Genomic DNA, 19,987 nt, shown 5'->3' with positions numbered 1-19,987 from the left:
GGCTGAATGTCCTTGATGCCAAGCGGGCACGGCGGCGTCACTCCGCGCCGCCCATGCTCGCCCGGTCGGGCCGCTGCCCGGGCGCGGCGAGTGCGCGGGGGACCCGCCGGGGAGCGCTCTCGGCGCCTCTGCGCGCCTCCCTGGGCAGCGGCGGCCGCCCCCCGGCAGTCCGCGACCGGCCGCGCCGCTGCCGCCCCCGCCCCCGCCCCCGCCCCCGCCGGGGGACCGGCCGGGCGATGCAGAGGGCCCGGGGCTGGGGGGCCGCGGGAGCCGCCGGCTGCTCCCCGGGGAGGCGCGGGGCTGCGGCGGTGGCGGCGGCGGCGCCTGGCGCTGCGGCGGCGGAGAGCGCGGCCGCGGGCGGAGCCGGGCCTCCCGGGCGCGCCCCCGGCCCCCCGGTCGGGCTGCTCGCAAAGTTTGCAGGGGGCAGGGAGCGGGGCCGCCGCTGGCTCTGCCGCCGCCGGAGCTCCCGGGCTGCCTGCTGCCGCCGCGGCTCGCTGCTGCTGTGCATTGAAGCCCGGCCAAGCGCTGCAAAAACTCCAGCTGCCTGGCGCTCTCTGGGTCCTCCTCTCCTCCCTCCCGCCCTCCCTGCTTCCCTGCCTCCCTCCCTCGCCTCGCCTCCTCCCCTCCCCTGCCGCCCGCCGCCCGCCGCCGCTCCCTCTCTGGCTCGCTCGGGCTGGCTCGGAGCTCGCGGCTGACATCTAGACCGACGGAGGGCGGCCGGCAGAGGGGGCAGGGGGCGCCTCCTCCACTCCGCGCCCGCGGCCGCCCGCCCCGCCGGCGCTCCCCCCCGCACGGACGTTGGCGGACACCCCCCTCGTCCCCTCGGCCCGCGCCCAACGACCCTGCCGGTGGCGATGTGGGGCAGAGAGGGACGGGTACGCGGTGACACGGGCGCGGGGCGCCCACTCGGAGGGAGGCACGCTCAGCCTCCTCGGGATGCGGGCGCTGCCGGTCGGAGGGACCCTCAGGTGCGCAGAGCTGACACAGGCGCACTCACCTAACCCTAATCAGAACCCCAGCACCCCTCCGCGGGCACCCAAGGACGGAGGCCCGGGCGAGAGAGCATGAATGGCCAGTGCCCTGGAGCTTACTCAGTAACCTGACGCGTCTATTCATGTTTATATTGAGGGGCTGACCTGGCTCCTGTTCTCAGAAACCTCGACCACAGAACAGACAATGCCGACATCAGGGCAGTTTCGGAAGTCCGAAGAAAGAAATCACGTTGCTGTGGTTTCGACAGCCATCTGGCAGAGAGGAAATATGCGGAAAGGAAGTGGGTAGCACCACCTCTGAAACCTCTGCCTAGATCCTCCTGGGAGTGTGCCCCCCTCCCACCAGGAGAAGCCTCAAAGATTCCCACACTCAGGTACCAGCTCTGCACAAGGCCCTGCCCCCCACCCCCAACATAGTCCCAGGGAACCATCAGTTGTGTCACTAAGTGCCTCCTCACGTGGGCAGCAGTCACTGAGGACCATCCAAAGGAGCCAGAGTTGTTGGCCTCCTCTCTCAGGACTCCTCAACTTTCCTTTTCCTATAGGCGCCCAACTTCCTGCCCCTTACTGTCCCTCCCATCAAAACATCTCTTGAGAATCTTCCCATTAGGTGGACGTGATGGACGACAGCATAAATCCTGACACCTTCCTGTAGGGGTTATATTTTCACGGAAATCCAAGTTGTAAACTGTCGAGTCTTTGAAAGGCGCTGGGAGCTGACCAGCTCTACCAGCCCCAAGGCAACATAGTCAGGTCAGGCAGGTCCATCCAGACAGCACCTTGTTGAAGCTTTGCTCTCAAAGGTGGGGGCCTCAATGAAAAGATGAGCCAAGCCAGAGCCAGGGTGAGGAGGACACGAGACATTTGCTTGTTTGGTTAGAGGTTGTTCCAGGAGACAGCGTGGAGCCCTTGTGGCCTCTGGTTCTCTGCTGAGCACTGCATGGCCCAGAAAGCAGCAAGGAGTTATCTCATTAGCGTGCCTTAATACATTGATCTGGCTCCTGTCCTCTCAGAAACCCTGGATCCCAGACTCTAGATAAAGCCCGCAATATCAGGTTAGTTTAGGAAGTCCGGAGAAACACATAACAAAATAGCTCAATGCCACTGTTCCTTGGACCTCCATCCAGGCTGAGGAAGCCCAGGGCCAAATGTCTCTTTAGGAAGGACTGAGACTAGGGTGAGGCACCCAGGATGCAAAATTTAAGGAGGTGCTCAGGCTCAGGGTCCTGTAAGGCTGGCCTTGCACCGGCCCTGGTCCCACTCTAAGGTTTCTGCTCTAAAATTTCTGCACAGGATCATCACAAGCCTTTCCCAGAGGTGACAGCACAGATAGATAACCCCATGGAAAACCATAATGGGTTACTTAAGGAATATGGCTCAATAAAGGCAGAGTGGGGTTGTGGGGGAGGAGGCGAGCCTTTCAAACATGTTTGCCACTCAGCTTTCAGGGTATGTCATAAAAATGCTGAAAGCAAGAGGAAGCAAGAAAACATCTTTGCCTCCATTCTCAGCCATTCTAACGTGTATTTTTTAATTATGTTTACTTATTTTGAGAAAGAGACAGAGTGCGAGCAGGGGAGGGGCAGAGAGAGAGGGAGACACAGAATCTGAAGCAGGCTCCAGGCTCTGAGCTATAAGCACGGAGCCCAACGCGGGGTTCTAACCCACGAACCGTGAGATCATGACCTGATCCGAAGTCAGACACTCAACCGACTGAGCCATCCAGGCACCCCGAACATGTATTTTTAATATAACTGATTTTCCCTCCTGTAGCCTCTTTGTGCACTGTGTGTGTGTGTGTGTGTGTGTGTGTGTGTGTGTGTGTGTGAATATTGCTGGTGAGCCCCAGGGTCAATTTCTGATGGATGGATGGATGGATGGATGGATGGTAAGTCAAACGCCTTTTTTAGAGGTGGCAAATAAAATATATTTATTATTCTTTATCTTCTGCCTAGTGTGTGATGTCACTTATTTTCATTCAGAAAAACGGATGTCATGTGGTGCCTGAAGAGTAATAACAGAACCAAATGACAGAAAAGAAGGGAGGCAAAAAGTTGGCCCAACCACGGGACGGTGAGTGGCCCCAGCTGAGTCTCTCATCATTAACAGGGCCATATGGCTAACCATGTTCTTTCTCCCTCCTTCCCCTCCAGTTAGTAACACGGAGGAAGCTATGTTGCATGGGTGGTTATATAATACCATTGTAAGGGAGAACAGGAAGGGTCAAATTAGCAGCAGTGTGGGGCTTGATATTATTATTATTATTATTATGGCCTCTTGGATTTCTTCTTTCAAAGCTGGAGAGTGAGATGGGGTAGGATGGGTAGGACTCTACACTGGAAGCAAGAAGACTTGGTCCTAGACCTAGGCACCACCACCCATGAATGCTATGATTTGGAGATCTCACGTTCTCATCTGCCCCACTTACCCCTTAAAGATAGTGACATTCAAAGGAAATGCTACCTATTCATGCACTTGGAAACTCTCGAATACGTGCAATACACATCCAAGGAATTAGCACTGCTTTGCAGAAGGACATATCCCCCCTTTTTTTAATGGCACAGTACAGGGGGGCAGGAAAGTCCTCTGTTGTCTTGACCCTTCTCTATGAATAGACACACTGGGAAGGGCAAGCTCTAGAACAGCTCAAAATGGGTTTCTGCATGAGTTACAAACCCTTCTCCCTCTCATACCTCCTGCAGCCCCTGCCAGCTGGTGAGGGGCAAAGAGGAACCCAAACTTTCTCCAACTGACATCGGATCTGTAAGTCACCCCTTCTACCCCAGGCCGGTGAGGAAACCCAGTCGTCATTGCCTGGCCCCATGGCCACAAGAGGGAGAAGTGAAATGTCATATTGCTTCATAACGTCCTATCTTCCAAGGAGGCGATTTTTTGTGGCAATTTGGTTGTGGTTTATTGAGGGGCTTGAGGAGAAAAGTATTGGCCCATCACTCACAGCTGAGTAAAAGGGCCAGATTTAATAGGAGAGAGGAGAAGAAATCCTTAAGTTTTCCTTCACTTAGCTACCACCATTTTATTAGCCTAGGAACAGAACGGCTATTTAAGTTGATAAAAGCCAGATTTGCTTGTTAAATAAATCACCAGAGCCTGGTGGTGCTATAGAGAAATTTTTTCCCCCAAGAGCTGGCCCCATGGCTGGGTTTTATACAGCACCCAGTGCACTAGATGAAAACCACAGGAAGGCAGCAGCTTAAAAACCTAAATTGTGGCGCCACCTGCAGGAGAGTAGAAATATCAACATTATCCGAACTGCGCAGAGACTGGGAGGCAAGGGAGAGCCTTCCCAGGTGACACCTCCCTGGATGTGATGCAGACAGTAGGAAGGGCCCCCAACTCCCCACTGCCCCCTGCTTCCTGGATGTGTCACCAGATGTCCACTCTACATTCCAGCGACCTTCAATTCTGCGTCCTTGAAAGCTGACACTTCGATGTAGGACAGCTGTTCTCAAGATTCTCAGTCCATTGAAACAAACTTATTCTTTCCTCTGATGCCTAAGGGGTTAAGCTTCTAACCCAACGGTTCTATTTTTGACACTCCAGGCCATAGAACAGTAAAAAAGGACAGAGAAATGGCTGCCCTTGGAACTGAGGGAGAAGTCTCTCTGGGTCACCACAGTTCCGAATTGTGGCTTGAACTTGGTAGCTGGGTACGGTGAGTAGACCCACACTGTCCCAGGCTTCTCTAGCCTGTGGGTGCTAGCAAAGATACAGAGATGTTAACACCTGAATCGCAGCTCCCAGCCTGCCCCTGCTCACACAGACCTGGCCTCTGCTGACAACTCCCTCCCTGTCTCCCCTCATTATGTCACAGGACCCCTCCACCCTACGCACAACCGTGGTGGTTGTGCTTAGGAACCAGTCTGATCATGTTTTTCTCCATAGGGTCCATCACAAAAGTCTACCGCCTACATAAGCCATTTGATGGAAGGACATCACTCCCATCGCCCCTGCCCACCTATACTGCTGGACACAACTGGCCATGCTGCTCTGTTGTGGTTTCCCAGGCTACACGGCAGGGGCGGGGGGGGGGGGCGGGAGCTGGTACCAGGGTAGGGAGGGTGCCTCCCCTACCCCCACTCACACATTGTGCAGGTATTGGTGATCCGGGCCCTGAAGCAGCTCCCGTGGTCCAACTCTTCCTCCCCTACCTCCCCAGACCCCTTCATCCACCACACCCTCTCCACAATTCTTCCTTCTCTGTTGGCTAACACACAAACTTGTATTTTCAACTGCAGGAACCAGAAATTAGAGGACGAAGAAGCAGGATGGAGGGTGAGGTGGCGGGGGAGGGGATGTGACCTAACCTCGTTTGCCAGAAAATAGCAGAGTCCCAGCTCTGGCCAGTTCTTTATCTTGCTCAACAAGAAAAGGTAAACACTTCAGTCCCAGAAGGCACGAGGTCCTATAGTGTGCCTGAATTCACGGACCAAATGCAATTCATGGCTCCCACATGAAGTCTCCATCTTGCCTCTTCCCAGCACTTGCCAAGTAGCTTAAGTGAGTCACTTGGCCCCTCTGACTAGGATACAAAGAACAGAAAGGCCCGAAGTCACTTTCCTTTGCAATGAAGGTGGGTTTGTGCTGATAGGTTGAACAGTCTTGTCTGGTAACATACATTTCCAAGATGATTGCCAGGTGTCCTAAGTATAACCTCCTAAATAACTGTGACAGCCAGCCTCCAAAATGGCCCTAAAGATCCTTGCCATCTGGTACTCATGCCCTCACGCAGTCCCCTCCCACACTGAATTGGAGCTGACTTAGGTGACCAAGAAGACTTTACTGCAGGAGTGACCACATGTGATTTCCAAGCTAGGTCACAAGAGACATGGCAGCTTCCAGCCTGGGCTTTTGCATCACTCACATTGGGGCAAGGGAGCTGCCCTGTGGTGAGGACCCTTGAGCAGCCTTGTAGAAAGGAACTGAGGTTCCCAGACAACTCCTGGCAAAACTTGACATCCCATGAGTGAGCCCTTGGAAGAGGATTCTCTAGCCCTGTTCAAGTCTTCAGATGATCCCAGCTTTCAGTCTTCCGACTGAGGTCCTGGACACTGTGGAGCAGTGACTAGACGTTATTGGAGGTGCTCTGTTTTGAAGCAATAGATAACTAATACAGTGACTTACAGAGAGGGAATCCTTCCCCTGACCTTGGCCTCATTAGCCTCTTACTCTTATTATTTGAGCCCACTTGGCTTTAGAAGAAGAAGGGCAGAGGAGGCCATGCTTGGTGCATGATAGTGACCATACTGGGCAGGACTGGGCACCAAAATGTGCCCTGCCAGGGACTCCCTTCAGAGCTCTTTGCATCAAGCATCTTAGAATATCTCAACGTGTTAAGTAAAAATGAGAAAACCCAGCCAGGGCACTGGAAACCATCAGCCCACGGAACGCTCAAGTCAAGCACTCACCTGAAGTCCCAGGGGGGAGTCAGTTCCAGAGAGTCAGCCTCGGGGACACACAGCAGTGAAGTAGTACTGGATCCTGCTCTCTTGAACCGGCTGTCTGGCACCTGCCTTCCCAGGATCCTCTCGGAGGTCAGACTGTGTGGGACTTCAGTGTGAGCACCAGTCCCTATGGTGCTAAGAGAGTTCCCTAGCCCTGACCCTGACCTTTACTGTACTGCAGGGGAGGAGGGAAGTCCAGGGACTCTTCTTGTCACAGCAAGAAGAGACTGGAAATCAGAAGTGGCTGGAAGCTGACACTGCAGTTTTCCGTCCACACAGGGCCCCATGAGGACTGGGTCACATCATCTTCTCTCGGGCTTCAGAGGATCTCCTCAACCCTGAGCAGCTTCTGGAAAACTAAGCAGAGCCTATGGGTTGGCAGTGAGGCCAAGGCATGCACGAGGAAGAAAGGGGGAAGGAAGAAAGTAGCAATAGAGAAGAATAAGAAGGACAGAGGTGACCATACTAACTCAGAGTAGAAAGAGAGCCGTGGACGGCCACTGGGAGTTTCCAGAGATGGTGCAAGGGCCTGTCATGACCTCTTTCCTCTTTAACATCTCCCTCCAGGACTCTGAAACCTGACTCCATTCTCCCTCTGGCCCCATTCTCTTTCCCCTGTTTTTAAAGGGCTTCCTCCCAGTGCACCTCCGCTGACTGCAGTCTTTACAAATGCTGAGTGTCCCTTGTGAGGTCCTTGTGAGGTTCTTGTGAGCCCCAAGGCCACCGCGGTATACAGGTGCTGAAGAGCTGGGGGGAGAGCCAACTGTGTGCCTCTCTCCCCAAGTGTGCATTCAGTGACGGTGTACTGATAGCCAGCAATCAGCTGGAAACATTTACACCATGGGAATCAAACCACACACCGGGGCTTTTGTTTTCGTGGACAGCCAGTTGTTAAACATTTCCCAGTGCACCCCAGGACCAGCAATACGCCAAGAATAAGGTGGGTCAGCCCAGATCAGTCCTGCTTCGTTACTCAGCTGACTATTCACAGACACCCAGAAAACGCACCACCAATGTCAGCTCAATTTAGTGTAGCTGTAATCAGAGTAAGGGCTGCCTTCTGCCAATACCCCACCTCTCGATAATAAGAAAAAATTAATATATACCCTTTCCAGTAGCTGTTTTTCCCAAGTCCTATATTTAAGGGGATTTGACTCATATTTTCTAACACCAGAATCAAGAAGGAAAGTGATTTCCCTTCCCTGCTAGGTAAACTGAGGCAAGGGTCATTGAAGTGATATATCTCAGATTACATAGGTATCCAAACTGTAAACTTGTTCACACCTGTCATTTACTGCCTCGGCTTCAAATTTAAGATTAACACTCTGTGTTTGGCAACAATTCTATTTTCGTTCCCTCAAAGCACTGCTGTTAAAATCAGGGTACAGTCATGCAGTAGAACCCGTGTTAACTTTAAACAAATGAAGTAAATCTATGTTATCTATGCTCTGAAAAAACAAGCACAGAGTATTTGTATACATATTTGCATATTTGTTAACCTACAGAATAGTATGCATATATCTATATAGGCTTAAATATACATAGAACATTTTGTAAGTTACCAGCAGAAACCTCAGAGCAGGAGCTAGAGCGATATATATTTCATTGTTTTACTGTACATCCTTTGTTCTTTTTGACATTTTACCATGTGCAAGTATTTCATTCCCCATTTTTTAGAAAAGCTACTTTAAAAGGAACAAAAAACACTGCTGCTAAAAGCATCTTCATCACGCCTCTAGTCCTCTACGCTCTCTCTTCTTGAATCCAGCCAGCCACTCCTCCACCCCATCTGTATCACAGTCAAGCTTGCCTTTGTTCCAGTTTCCGACTATCGGTGCCATCTTGCTCCTCTTTTGTGGGCCGCCTTGAAGGTCACACGGCATCCTGTCTGCCAGGCACGATGGGGTAAACATCCCACAGGTTGAGTCCTCCGCTCTCATTTTCTAAAGACCACCCAGTGCCCTTCTTGGCCTAGGGACTTCTATTTGGCCCTAATTGACCAGAGAGATTCCAGGAATGATCCAGAACATACTTTCTGGGATAAAACAAGCAGCTTTAGGTCAAGTCAAAGGCCATATTCTTCTACAGTGGGATCAGTAAACTCCTGGAAGCTAACACCCAGAGATGGTCCAGGCTAAAGTTACCACGATGCCGTGATTTAGATACTAACAGGTAAACGCTCCCTAGTGAGTTATTAATCTTCTCAGGAACTATGCAGGGGGAGACAAAGAAGGGTTAACAGGCAATTAACATTCCAGTTTTGTGAAAGGTGAAAATAATGTAAGTTCTCAAAAATATAAACAAATGAGCTTGGCCCAGATGTTGACCACTCGTTCAGTAAAAGGTAGACGTGATTATTTAGAATGTGATACAATGATCACTAGGAATCAGTCTGCGATCTCAAAGAACAAACTGTCAGGCTATTCTTGCTCCCTAAATCAGCAGATAGTGAGGTTTTTAGATCGAGGAAACACAAGAAAATATCTGAATCGTACCAAGGAGCTCAGTAGAGTCTTTAATAAAATCCTTATAACACGGGGGCAATGCAGGCTGAATGGATTAGCTGACTGAATGGTTAACCCCCAAAGATGCTCATTAATGCATCAAGACAATCTGCGGGAAGATTTTCTTGGGATCTGTCTCAGAGCTCTGTTCTCAAACTAACCTGTTTAACAGATTTACTAACAACTCAGGTAAAGACATAGGAGACATGGCCATCAAATTTGTCTATGACTGCAATAAAAGAAGAATATTAAATATAAATATACATTTACAATCTTCCTCCTTTCTAAAGGAGAAAGATACTTTTGCTTTATATTGGGCAGTTTTGGTGCTTTAGTAAGGCATTTTGGTGTTGACTTGGGGCACTACGCTGAGGAATGGAAGAGGTGAGGAAAGTTTAGCTGATTAACATTTGAAAATACATGGAACAAGGGGTGCCTGCCTGGCTCAGTCAGTGGAGCATGCGACTCTTGATCTCAGGGTTGTGAGTTCAAGCCCTATGTTGAGTGTGGAGATTACTCAAAAATAAAATTGAAAGAAAGAAGGAAAGAAGGAAAGAAAGGAAAGAAAGAAAGAAAGAAAGAAAGAAAGAAAGAAAGAAAGAAAGAAACAGAGAGGGAGGAAGGGAGGGAGGGAGGGAGGGAGGGAGGAAGGAAGGAAGGAAGGAAGGAAGGAAGGAAGGAAGGAAGGAGGGAAGGAGGGAAGGAAGGAAGGAAAGAGGGAAGGAGGGAGGGAGAAAGAAAAAAAGAAAATGTGTGGAATACTCCAGAAAGAAAAAGGATGTGGTAATGAGAGAAAAGTAAAGCAGCAGCCTGGGAGGGAAGTGGGGGATCAGGACGAGAGCTGCCAGGTACGAGGAAGGCTATGATGATGGTGAAGACTGAGGTACGTGAGCATCAGTCACAAAAAGAGGGGTTTCTAGAAAGGCTTTCAGAGGGTATGACGTAATTCCTTCTTTTGATGCCTCCTCAAAAGACCATCAGTATAGAACTTTGTAATTTTTCTATGCTTTGAAAGGGTCGATTTTGCATTTATTTTGGATATATTATCAAGGTGCCATGGATCTTAACGCAGAATCAAGAAGAACCTGTTTTATTCAGGCTACAAGTATATGATCAAAGCTTAGCAACATAGAATATACAGTCTGTATTCAAAAGTAATTTTTTGTGCTAAAATTATGGGGAAATTTCAACAAAATGAAATGTAATATGAATACAAACAAGGTCCTATATATGGGTATAGAAATAACTTTGTAAATACCGGATCAAGGAAATGTGACCACATTTTTTTTAAGCATGAGCTAAAGTTGGCAATAAGTTACCAGTGTAAGATGCTGCCGAAGTCAATGAAATTACAAGCTGTATTTATTAATAAAGAACAGAGTCCCAAAGAACGCAATGATAGCCCTGCTCTGCTTTGCGATAGCCAACCATACCCAGACTTTTGTACACAGTTCCAGGCCCTATGCTTTAAGAAAAATCGAACCACATTTAAGACGGAGTGGCCAAGCCCCAAAGGGACTTAAAACCCTATTATATTTGGAACATTCAAAGAAACTGGTGATGTTCAGCTTCAGGAAAGTAAAACTCAAAGAAATAGGACACTTCCAAATATTTGAAGGGTTGTCAAGGGGAAGAGTTACTGCGTTAGCTCTATATAACTTCAAGATAGCAAAGTGGGATCAATTAGTAAAATTTATCTTATGTAGAGACATTTTGGTCCAATATAAAGAATACCTTTCTAATAGAGCTCTCTAAAGACAGAATAGATTTCCTTGGATGGTAGTAAGTTCTCTGTCACTTGGAGAACTAGGTGATCCTTAGGTGAAGACAGGAGTTTGGGTGAAATGATCTCTGATGTCTTCAAGGGTCTGATATTTTAATTGTCACGTGTTTGTTGTTGTATCCTCCACACCATGTGCTTTGCATGGACTCAGTCAATGTTTACTGAATTGAACTTCAATGCTTTGGGAGAAATATCTAGGGAAGCCAACTTATGTCCCACTCAAGACCAACACCAGGGAGAGAAGTCAAGGATGGAGTCAGAAATATGGTCAAGTCAGTGAGTGGGATGAAGGGCATGAGCAGACGCAGAGCTACATTAAACACTGCCTCTTCCCTGCTCTGTACTGTGTACCTCATTCACCAGATATACTGTCCTTTGCCCAGTGCAGGCCTATATGGAACCATATCATCTGTCCAGTGGAGGCTCATATGATTGACCTTTCTGAATTTTCATTCTTTCCCTTTCTCTTTTTCCCCCAAATCCTTACTCCCCTGAGTCTCCTCAGTCATTCCTTTTGTGTGCTCAGATTGCTTTTGTCCTTCCTCAACTAGGCAGCCTCTACTTCTCTGAGGGGGGTTCTTTCCTTTGTTCTATCCCTACCTCTTAGCCTCAAGAACTTCCTACAGCCATTACAGGCCTAAAAACCAGGCCAGGGGTCCCTGTGTCTCAGAGACACTGCAGGTAACAGGCTCCATGTCAATTCATGGCATCTTGTCCCATAGACTGTACACCTGGGGGCCAAACAGGCTTTTGTCCTACATCCACCTATACTGTGGACACTGGACAAACTATAAATAATGACTGCTCTTTTATCCTCTTGTTTGTCTTAAATGACATGAACAACGGCATTCTTCTCTCTCTCGGGGGAAATTATTCCATCATCAAATGCACCTCTCTGTGAAGGAATGTGTTTGCTCCTTCTGCAGGACTTCCAAACTTCCAACCTAAATGTCCCTTTGCCTTTCCTAATATGCTTCCTCCCATATTATGATCAGTATCATTGATACTCACATCATTTTCTTCCGCAAAGAAAATGAAAGCGTCCTATCTTTTTCCCTCCAGTGATTTCATCAACACCTTTTGGGTGTGGTCATAACGTCCCTTCCTGACTCTTCACACTTATTCAGGCATAAATACTACAGAAAGAGAGAATACATCTTAAGAGAAAAAGGGTGAAATGATCATGGTAACAATGATAAGGATATCTTCCAAAGATCAAAACAGATATTACAGATTTTTGTGGAACTATAAAGGTTTTTTTTTTTTTAATTTCACTGTAATTGGAGAGTGAAATGTGCCAAGGGGATACTTTGTGTAACTCATATCATGTTTAAAATTATCCATTCAAAAAGCATTTATGCCTACCATATGTCACTGCGCTGCGGATCAAAGCTGTTTCAGGCACAGTCCCTACCCTTAGGGGTTTTCGGGTGAATGGAGAACAACACCATCAACAAATAAGTGCACTAATATGTTATTAATGCTAAGATAAAAGTGTTCACCAGGTAGTGTGGAATCGTAAGGGAGAGAGTGTCACTCAATTCAGAAAGCAATTATTCTTAATTCTGATCATAGCACCACATTATAATTACAACTATTCCTTCTTTTATTGGAAGTGTCTCTGCTGGTCCAACATTTTTAAAATAAGGCTCATCTAAATGGGAAAAAATAACAACACTAATATATGGTCTTCTAAGTTAGGATTTTAAGCTGTAGAAAGTTCATGACGGTACAGTATTTATATAGCACTTGCATAGAGTGGCTGATTGCTTCAAATACCCCTGTTTCATAAATACTGAAATATTCCCCTGGGGAACAAAACAAAGATTTGAGATGAGCAGGTACCTCATATCCATTCATTCTTTCCTTTTTTCTTTTCTTTTTTTTAATTTTAAAGATCTTACTGGCTTTGTTCAGCGATTCATGAATTAAGCAGCATCCAATCTAATAGATAAAAAGGAGCTTCCCATTCATACTTTCTTTTATTCATTTGTTATACGAATATATTCTGATCTCCTACTATGTGCCAACTTCTAGGATCTAGGGATAAAGCGGAACTCCAGACAGACGAGGTCTCTGCTCTTGGGCAGTATGCACTGAGGACGGAGGCAAGAATGAACCAGTTGAATGAATGAACAAGATAATCTAAGGTAGCGGTTAGTTTTATGAAGAAGATTAAGGAACATAGTATTGTAAGGGGTGAAGGCACACAGGTTAGGAAAGACTTCTCTCAGGTGTTAATATCTGAGCTGAGGATGGAAGGACAAGAAGAAACCAAGTAAGTGAAGATGTGGGGAGTGGAAGCAGCCAGTACAAGGGCCCTGGAGTGGGTCATAGCAAAAGAATAATACTTCCAAAGAAGGCAAGCTCTGGGACCCATGAAAGGGCCAATGTGGGCAGAACTGTCCCAGGCAAAGAACTAGAATAAGCCATTATAAACACACAAACACACACGTAGTAATACAATTGGGAAAACAAAACAGTGAAGAGTCAGGAAAATAGTGCTTAGTCTTTGAAGATCTTTAGGTCATGTGACTTCTTGGACCATATGAATCAAGCCTGGTTCCATAAAGGTTAACATGTAGACCGAGGAGCAGAAGAAACTGACAAAATGGCGAATTGAGGATGGAAAATGCTAACCAAAATTGTGGAACAGAGACTACATCGGTTATCAAGGCTTTGTCTGCAAGTAACAAAATATCCATCTAGCTGTTTAAGCAGTGAAGACATTTAATATCTCACATGAGCAGCCTGGAGGTAAGTGGTTCCTGGTATAGTGCAGGGACTCAGTGAGGTTATCAGGGAGCCAGTCTCTTTCTGTCTTGTCTGTGTCTCATCCTTAGCAAGCTGGCTTTTTGCCCTGAGACTCATTTCCCCATGGCTCAAATCAGCTCCAAGCATCCCTTCACGTAATCATATTTAAGACCCAAGAGAAGAAAAGAAGTGCTGGGGGGTGGAGGGCGCTCTTCTATAGTGGCTCTGCCTTTTAACAGCAGGTGAAATCTCTCAGAACACTTGCGCATGTCTGATTGGCCAGAACTCGGTCACATGGCCACTCCAAGCTGCAAGGGAAGCTGGGAAAATGAGTGTCTGGCAAAGGGGAATGGGATCACTGGCACTGATTTGGACTGCTCAAGATTCAGAGTCATCCCCTGCAGATTCAATCAACATGGAGAGCTTTGGAACAGAAAAAGGAGGGAATAGTGGGTGATAGGAATGCAGGGCTATTCATTAGGGCCCGCAAGAAGACAGGAGGAGAGAAGGGAGGGATGCGGTGTCATGGAAAGATCTTGAATCTGGAATAAGAAGACATGAGTTACAATCCCAGCCCTGAGCAAATTACTAAAACAGTCTCAGCCGCGGTTTCTTCATCTATAAAACAGAAGTGACAACACCTACGTGTCAGGCAGGCTGTGAGAAGCAGAAATTGTCAGAGTGGGTGCAAGTACCCAGCGTATCCCCAAGACTCTGTGGAGATTCAAGGAGAAAGCATTGTAACTTTTATTTCTATTTCTTTTTCTCATTCTTCAAAAATACACACAGTTGTTCGTGTATCATAACATGCATAATACATCACAACAATTGCATATATGTGTGTATATATATACAACTTATAAATAAACAAATGTACAGATATTGGGATTGCTCAAAACATTTACAGATAAGGGTTCCAATTTTTACGGAAAAAAAACCAGCTTGGAAACACTTTTTAAAGAACATAATGTATATGAAGCCCTTAGCACAAGATTGGATGTACTTTGAACCCTCGAAAAAGGCTCACTCCTGGGCTGCCTTTCAGATGTTTTAGATTTGCAATTTTCAATGGCAAGGACAGGCATCTGTCCCAGGGGCTCCCAACTCCACTGTCAAAATGCCGCACACCATGTGCTTTTTTGGCACCTCAAATCCCTCTCCCAGAAAACAGGATTACAAGCACCATGCTGTACAAGCAGCTCCCAGGAGTCGCTATTATGTAGCTTCCCCAACCCCTGGCATCTTCTTCTCTTTCCACCTGCTGTCTATCTTTTGAATAGAGCTGGTGGGCACTTCTGTGAACGGTGAACAAGGGGAAGAAGGGAAGCAAAGCCAGGGAGGGGACATGGCTGGCACACGAAGTGAAAGGTCCCCCTGAGAGGGGAGGGTTAAAACACCAATGGGGTGTGGGGATTTTCTGTGCAATTCATTTCTCCCTGTGAACCCCACCTGCCGTTCACACGGACAAACAGAAAGTACCCGTATCTCCTTCCCATCTGCCCTCATCCTTCTCTACAGGTGCTCGAGGAGCTTTGGGAAGAAGATCATCTCTTTCTTCTTCCCAGCTTTCCCTCTGTGGTGGGCAAGAGACAAAGATGGGAGTGGGGTGCAAGTGGGGACACAGTCACAGAGTCACTCAGTGGCTCAGCTGGAATACATCCAGGAGCCCTGACATCTGATCAAAATCACTTTTCTCATTAAACGTACAAAGATAAAACCTTCTTTACAAATACAAGGCCTTTCAATAGTATCCTTTGCCAACAGTTACGCTAGCAGTGCGGGCATCGTTCATTTATTTACTTTAACCACTTTTCACCCCTCAAAAAGCTTCTGCGTTTGCCTTTAAAAACCATGTTAAATTCTCACTTAATGATTTGACCGGCTCCCCTTTAGTTCCCTTTAAACGAGCTGCCGATAAAGGCATAAACTTGCTGAAGAAACAAGAAAGAAGCCTCCTGAACAGTGCGGCCTTTTCTGCCGCTCTTGTCTGGGCTGAAGCCCCCTCCAATGAATTGAGAGATAATGCTAATGGAATTACACATTGTGACCGGATCAGGGGCTGCCACAGGAAGATAAATACCAAAGCAAGGCTAAGGCATTTAATAAAAAAATATATATATATACCATACATGTCCTTTTTTTTTCCTTCAGGAAAAAAAAAAAACCACAAAAACTTTAGATCTTGGTTTACCACGTATATTATTTCACTCGCTTTTATGCTGCTATTATCCCAAACTATTTGGTGTAGGGAGGTCCCACACACACACATCTGAAAGCAAATTAAATAAATAAGTGACCCACCCAGCCTATGTTTACAGTGGCACCACGGCCACCATGGCAAACCTCTCAGAAGATAAACTGTATGTGGATTAATTCCGGAAGATGATAGAGCACTTATCTATTTTGTGTAGGCTCGATTTTAACAAGATAAAATCGTCAGGCCTGTGATCTGCTACTGGCGAAGCTGTTTTCCACACACTTGACACGCAACGCGGGCTGTCACGGAATATGGATTAGCATGTGGCGGCTGGCTGGCGGTCACCTCCTTGCCCTGCTCACCCCGGCTCCACCCAGGTTGGGTTAGTGAGGCCCGCAGAGCACATGCCGGAGGTCCTAGCTCAGACCTGGATCCCAAACCAAATCCACATAATGATACTTTGTCATCTTCTGGGTCTCAGGATGTGCTTCGATTCATTTTAAATTAAAATGAATTGGGGCGCCTGGGTGGCTCAGTCGGTTGTGTCCGACTTCGGCTCAGGTCATGATCCCGTGGTTCGTGAGTTCAAGCCCCGCGTTGGGCTCTGTGCTGATGGCTCAGAGCCTGGAGCCTGTTTCAGATTCTCTGTCTCCCTCTCTCTCTGACCCTCCCCCGTTCATGCTCTGTCTCTCTCTGTCTCAAAAATAAATAAACGTTAAAAAAAATTTTTTTTTAAATAAAATGAATTTAGTGACACCTCTCCAGGTAACTGGTGACGACTCGTGTATTGGTCAGCTTATGTCTGTACATAAAAGAAATGGATTCTGCCTCTCTTAAACAAAAATGGGACTTCCTAGAAAAGCATCAGGGACTCACAGGAATGGGATGCCAGGGTGTTCTGGAGATGACCAGGAGGAAGCCCAGTAAGGCCACTCTACTGGAACAGGGTAGTCTGGGTGTTGCCCCCACCTCATGGTATCGCTCATTCCAGGGATGAGGCCCAGGAGAATGGGACTGACAGATTGAACCCAAGGCGTGCATCCATCCAGGCTCACTGCAGATAGGAAGAGCCTCTGCCCTTTCAGTTCTGGGAGTGAGAAACAAGCACTCTCTGTCCAGAAAGTGTCACACTATAGGAAACTTCCTACGAGGAAGATCAGGTGCTAATAAAAAGAGGTTGAATGATGGGCACCCCAAAAGTGGCAAATGATTCACACAATAGGGCTAAGAAAAGCATGCTGGGGATGCCTTGTTTAGTCTGGGTACCCCGTAGGAGATGGCTTACAATAATGAAAAGAGCTCTCGAGGAATGAATCAGGAGTCCCAGACCTAGATGTGGGTGCCCACACCAGGCAAGACTATTGAGCCTCTAGCTCACTGCAATGGGTCGAGTTGTGCCCCTCTAAAATTCATGTTAAAGTTCTGACCACCAATACCTCTGAATGTAAACTTAATTGGAAAGAGGGCCATTGCAGATGTCATTCATTAAGGCGAAGTTACACTGGAATAGGGTGGTTCCCTCTTCCAGAATGACTGGTGACCTTACGGGAGAAATTTGGGCATAGACACACACACACACACACACACACACAGGGAAAATGCTCCACAGTCGGAGCCATGCTGCCACAAGTCAAGGAACTACCAAAGCTAAGAAAGAGGCCTGGAGCAGACCTTCCTCTAGCACCTTCAGAGGAAGCTGACACATTGCTTCTGCTTCTGAAGTGCTCTGGACCAGGTTTGTGACTTTCAGACTGAGTCTTGACTTAAATTGGAAAGTCCCCGGAGTCCTAGAAGTTCTTGGCAGCACAAATTGAAAACCATGAGGCCAGGTGATCTCCAAGGTCCACCTCTCTCTAAATTAAAGCCCTTTTCAGTTTTCACAGAGGAATGTTTGAGATTTTTGAAAAGGACATTCCAGGGACATTTACTTGTCTAGCTATGAGGATAGGCCAGTCCCTTAACTGGCCCCATACACATCTCCATACCACACACATCTGCCATGCTTCATCAGCCACTGAGCCCCAGGAGGATGAGACCACTTTACCAGTGGCTAGAAAGTCTGCAGATTTCTTGGTCTAGCCCAGTGGCATTTCCACTCAGATACTTGTATCTTTTCTGGGCTTGGGTCCTGCAGACTCAGTCCCATTCCAGACCTTCATCATCACCTTGAGTTCCCCAGTGGATCCAGCCAGTCGAAAGATTCTGTTACCTACCTCCTAGAGCTACTTCCTTCCCAAAGCTCATGTTTTGGCTTTTGTTTTTGTTTTGGCTATGTTATTTTAAAAGCTGTAAAGAAACGCATTCACAACATCCAGACAGCAGAGAGGAAGACCTGTCCAGTTATACTTGTCCAACCTGATTCTGCTCCCGTGTCAGATGTATGACCCACGTGTGGGGGGAGGTCTCTAAGAGACCAAGTAAAAGAAACTTCATTCTTTCTTTCCCCAAGTTTTGTACAAAATTGTTTCATACATGCATAAACAGTTTTAAAACTACTAACACGAACCAATGGATGCCTTCCACCTATGCCCAATAATTGCCATTCCAACACATTTGTAGACATCATGAAATTTCACTTCTAGATCCTTCAGCACACCTGAGAATAAAACATTAGCTTACTTAACTGCAGTACCATGATCACACAACCTAAAATTAATTAATAACTCCATAATATCATCTAACATCAAGTCTACACTCAGTTTTATCCATCATCCCAAGGAAGGAAGGTTTTTCATAGTTTGGGTGTTTATTTCTAATCAGGATGCAATCACAGTTCACATGCTGCATTTGGTTTTGGCGTCTGTTTGAACTCCTTTAATCCACTCTAGTCCTCCAACTCCTTTCTGCCATGACACTGACTTTTTGAGGAACCAGGCTGATGGTTTCATAGAATGTTTTATAGTCTCAAACCATGTGATTGTTTCCCCTCGTGGTGTTGACTTGTCCCTCTATTCTCTGGAGGCAGCTGCCCTCCTGACCCACCAAACACTGAAAGTGGACTTAGTTAAGGGAGAAACAGTACTGAATGCTCCTGTTTGAGGTCCTCTCATGTCCCCTCCATCAAGTGCAGGCTCCATGCCAGCATCTCCACCAGGGCACTGCCACTAAATGTTTGGTCCTGGCGAGCCACTGCTCCAGGACTACCGGAAAGCAGCGCTGTCCCCTCCCTCTCTGGACCAGATTGCCTCTGAGGTCCGAGTGAACACAGCTGGAAACATGCGTGCAACGCCGCAAAAGATTCCGAAGATGTAAAGGTGATTTATGTCTCTTTAATTACGGGCTTTTATGCTTTAATTAGAAAGTTACAGAAGTTGTCTTTACTTCGGAAAACTGTGTTTATGGTTGACTGCCTGAGTGAATTAAACAGTGTCAGAGCCCTGGGTTGGCTCCATGTGAGACTCCTAGAGCTCATTTTCAGGGTAGAGGGAAGGAGGTCAGTGAGAAATACCATTAAGAAGAGAGGCTGTGACAGTTTTCATTACTTTTTGATGATCATGCAATAATTTTCCATGATAAATCATCTCATTATATCTGCAATTCGAAGGCAAAATCTAAATGCCATGGTCATGGGAAAAAAAACAACAACAAACAACCAGCAGTGGGAAGTGGTTTAAAGGAATTCACCTCCTAGTTGAAGAAACAGGATAAAAGTTTATGTTTTATTACTAATCATTTGATTGGCTCACAGGCCACACTCTGCGCGATGCATGATTGTGCAGAGTTTTAACATGGGCTCCGCGGATAGTCTGGAGCCCAAATCAGCATCCAATTCTGCACCTAGACGCGGCCCTGGCGGGCTGGCTGTCTGGGTCATTTGCCCAGTTCTGTGGGCTCAGCTGAGGTATTAAGAGGCCATTTTCTACGCCCTAGACTGGGTTATCATTCCTTGCCTTTGCATTCCCATTGGACTTATTTTTAGTACTCCCTTTTATTTTTTTTTTCTCTATCCCCCTTTGAATCACATTCTTTATTCCACATTGGTCTCTTCTACTAGTGTGTGGTCTCTACAAGCTCATCCAGAGAGAAGTCACTATACCATGATTTGTGTCTCCACCCTACCATGACCAGAATTATTCCAAAATACCTAAATCATTTTATTCCACTTTTTAAATGACATAGATCTATCTACTTTTACCAAATTGTAAGCCCTAATGACAGCAATTCGATCCCTTCTTTTCTATACTACTAGACCACAGGTCAGAGAATTGAGTCAGCCACACTCCTAGTTCATGATACAATTATCCCTGCATGATCTCTCTCCATTCATTCACTCATTCTTGTATTCATTTATTCCC

General features: G+C 47.0%; 1 protein-coding gene across 3 annotated transcripts in view; it reads right to left on the bottom strand.

Moving 5' to 3' along the window:
• The window catches only part of PLXNA4 (plexin A4), a 592,266-nt gene that overhangs the window by 437,370 nt on the left and 134,909 nt on the right, over positions 1-19,987 (bottom strand). Inside the window, exon 1 of one of the 3 annotated variants that reach the window (XM_053218067.1) lies at positions 6,419-6,814. The exons of 1 other annotated variant lie outside the window; for it this stretch is intronic. The gene's annotated coding sequence lies outside the window, so the exon portion shown is untranslated. Of the gene's footprint in view, positions 1-1,136; positions 1,232-6,418; positions 6,815-19,987 lie in introns of those variants that run through there. One more of the 3 variants, XM_053218069.1, reaches the window with a different exon arrangement.

Source organism: Acinonyx jubatus, chromosome A2 (assembly GCF_027475565.1).
Source record: "Acinonyx jubatus isolate Ajub_Pintada_27869175 chromosome A2, VMU_Ajub_asm_v1.0, whole genome shotgun sequence".
In the NCBI taxonomy this organism is placed as follows: domain Eukaryota; kingdom Metazoa; phylum Chordata; class Mammalia; order Carnivora; family Felidae; genus Acinonyx; species Acinonyx jubatus.
The sequence above is the reverse complement of the archived record's forward strand: the minus strand, read 5'-3'. Positions and strand labels throughout refer to the sequence as shown.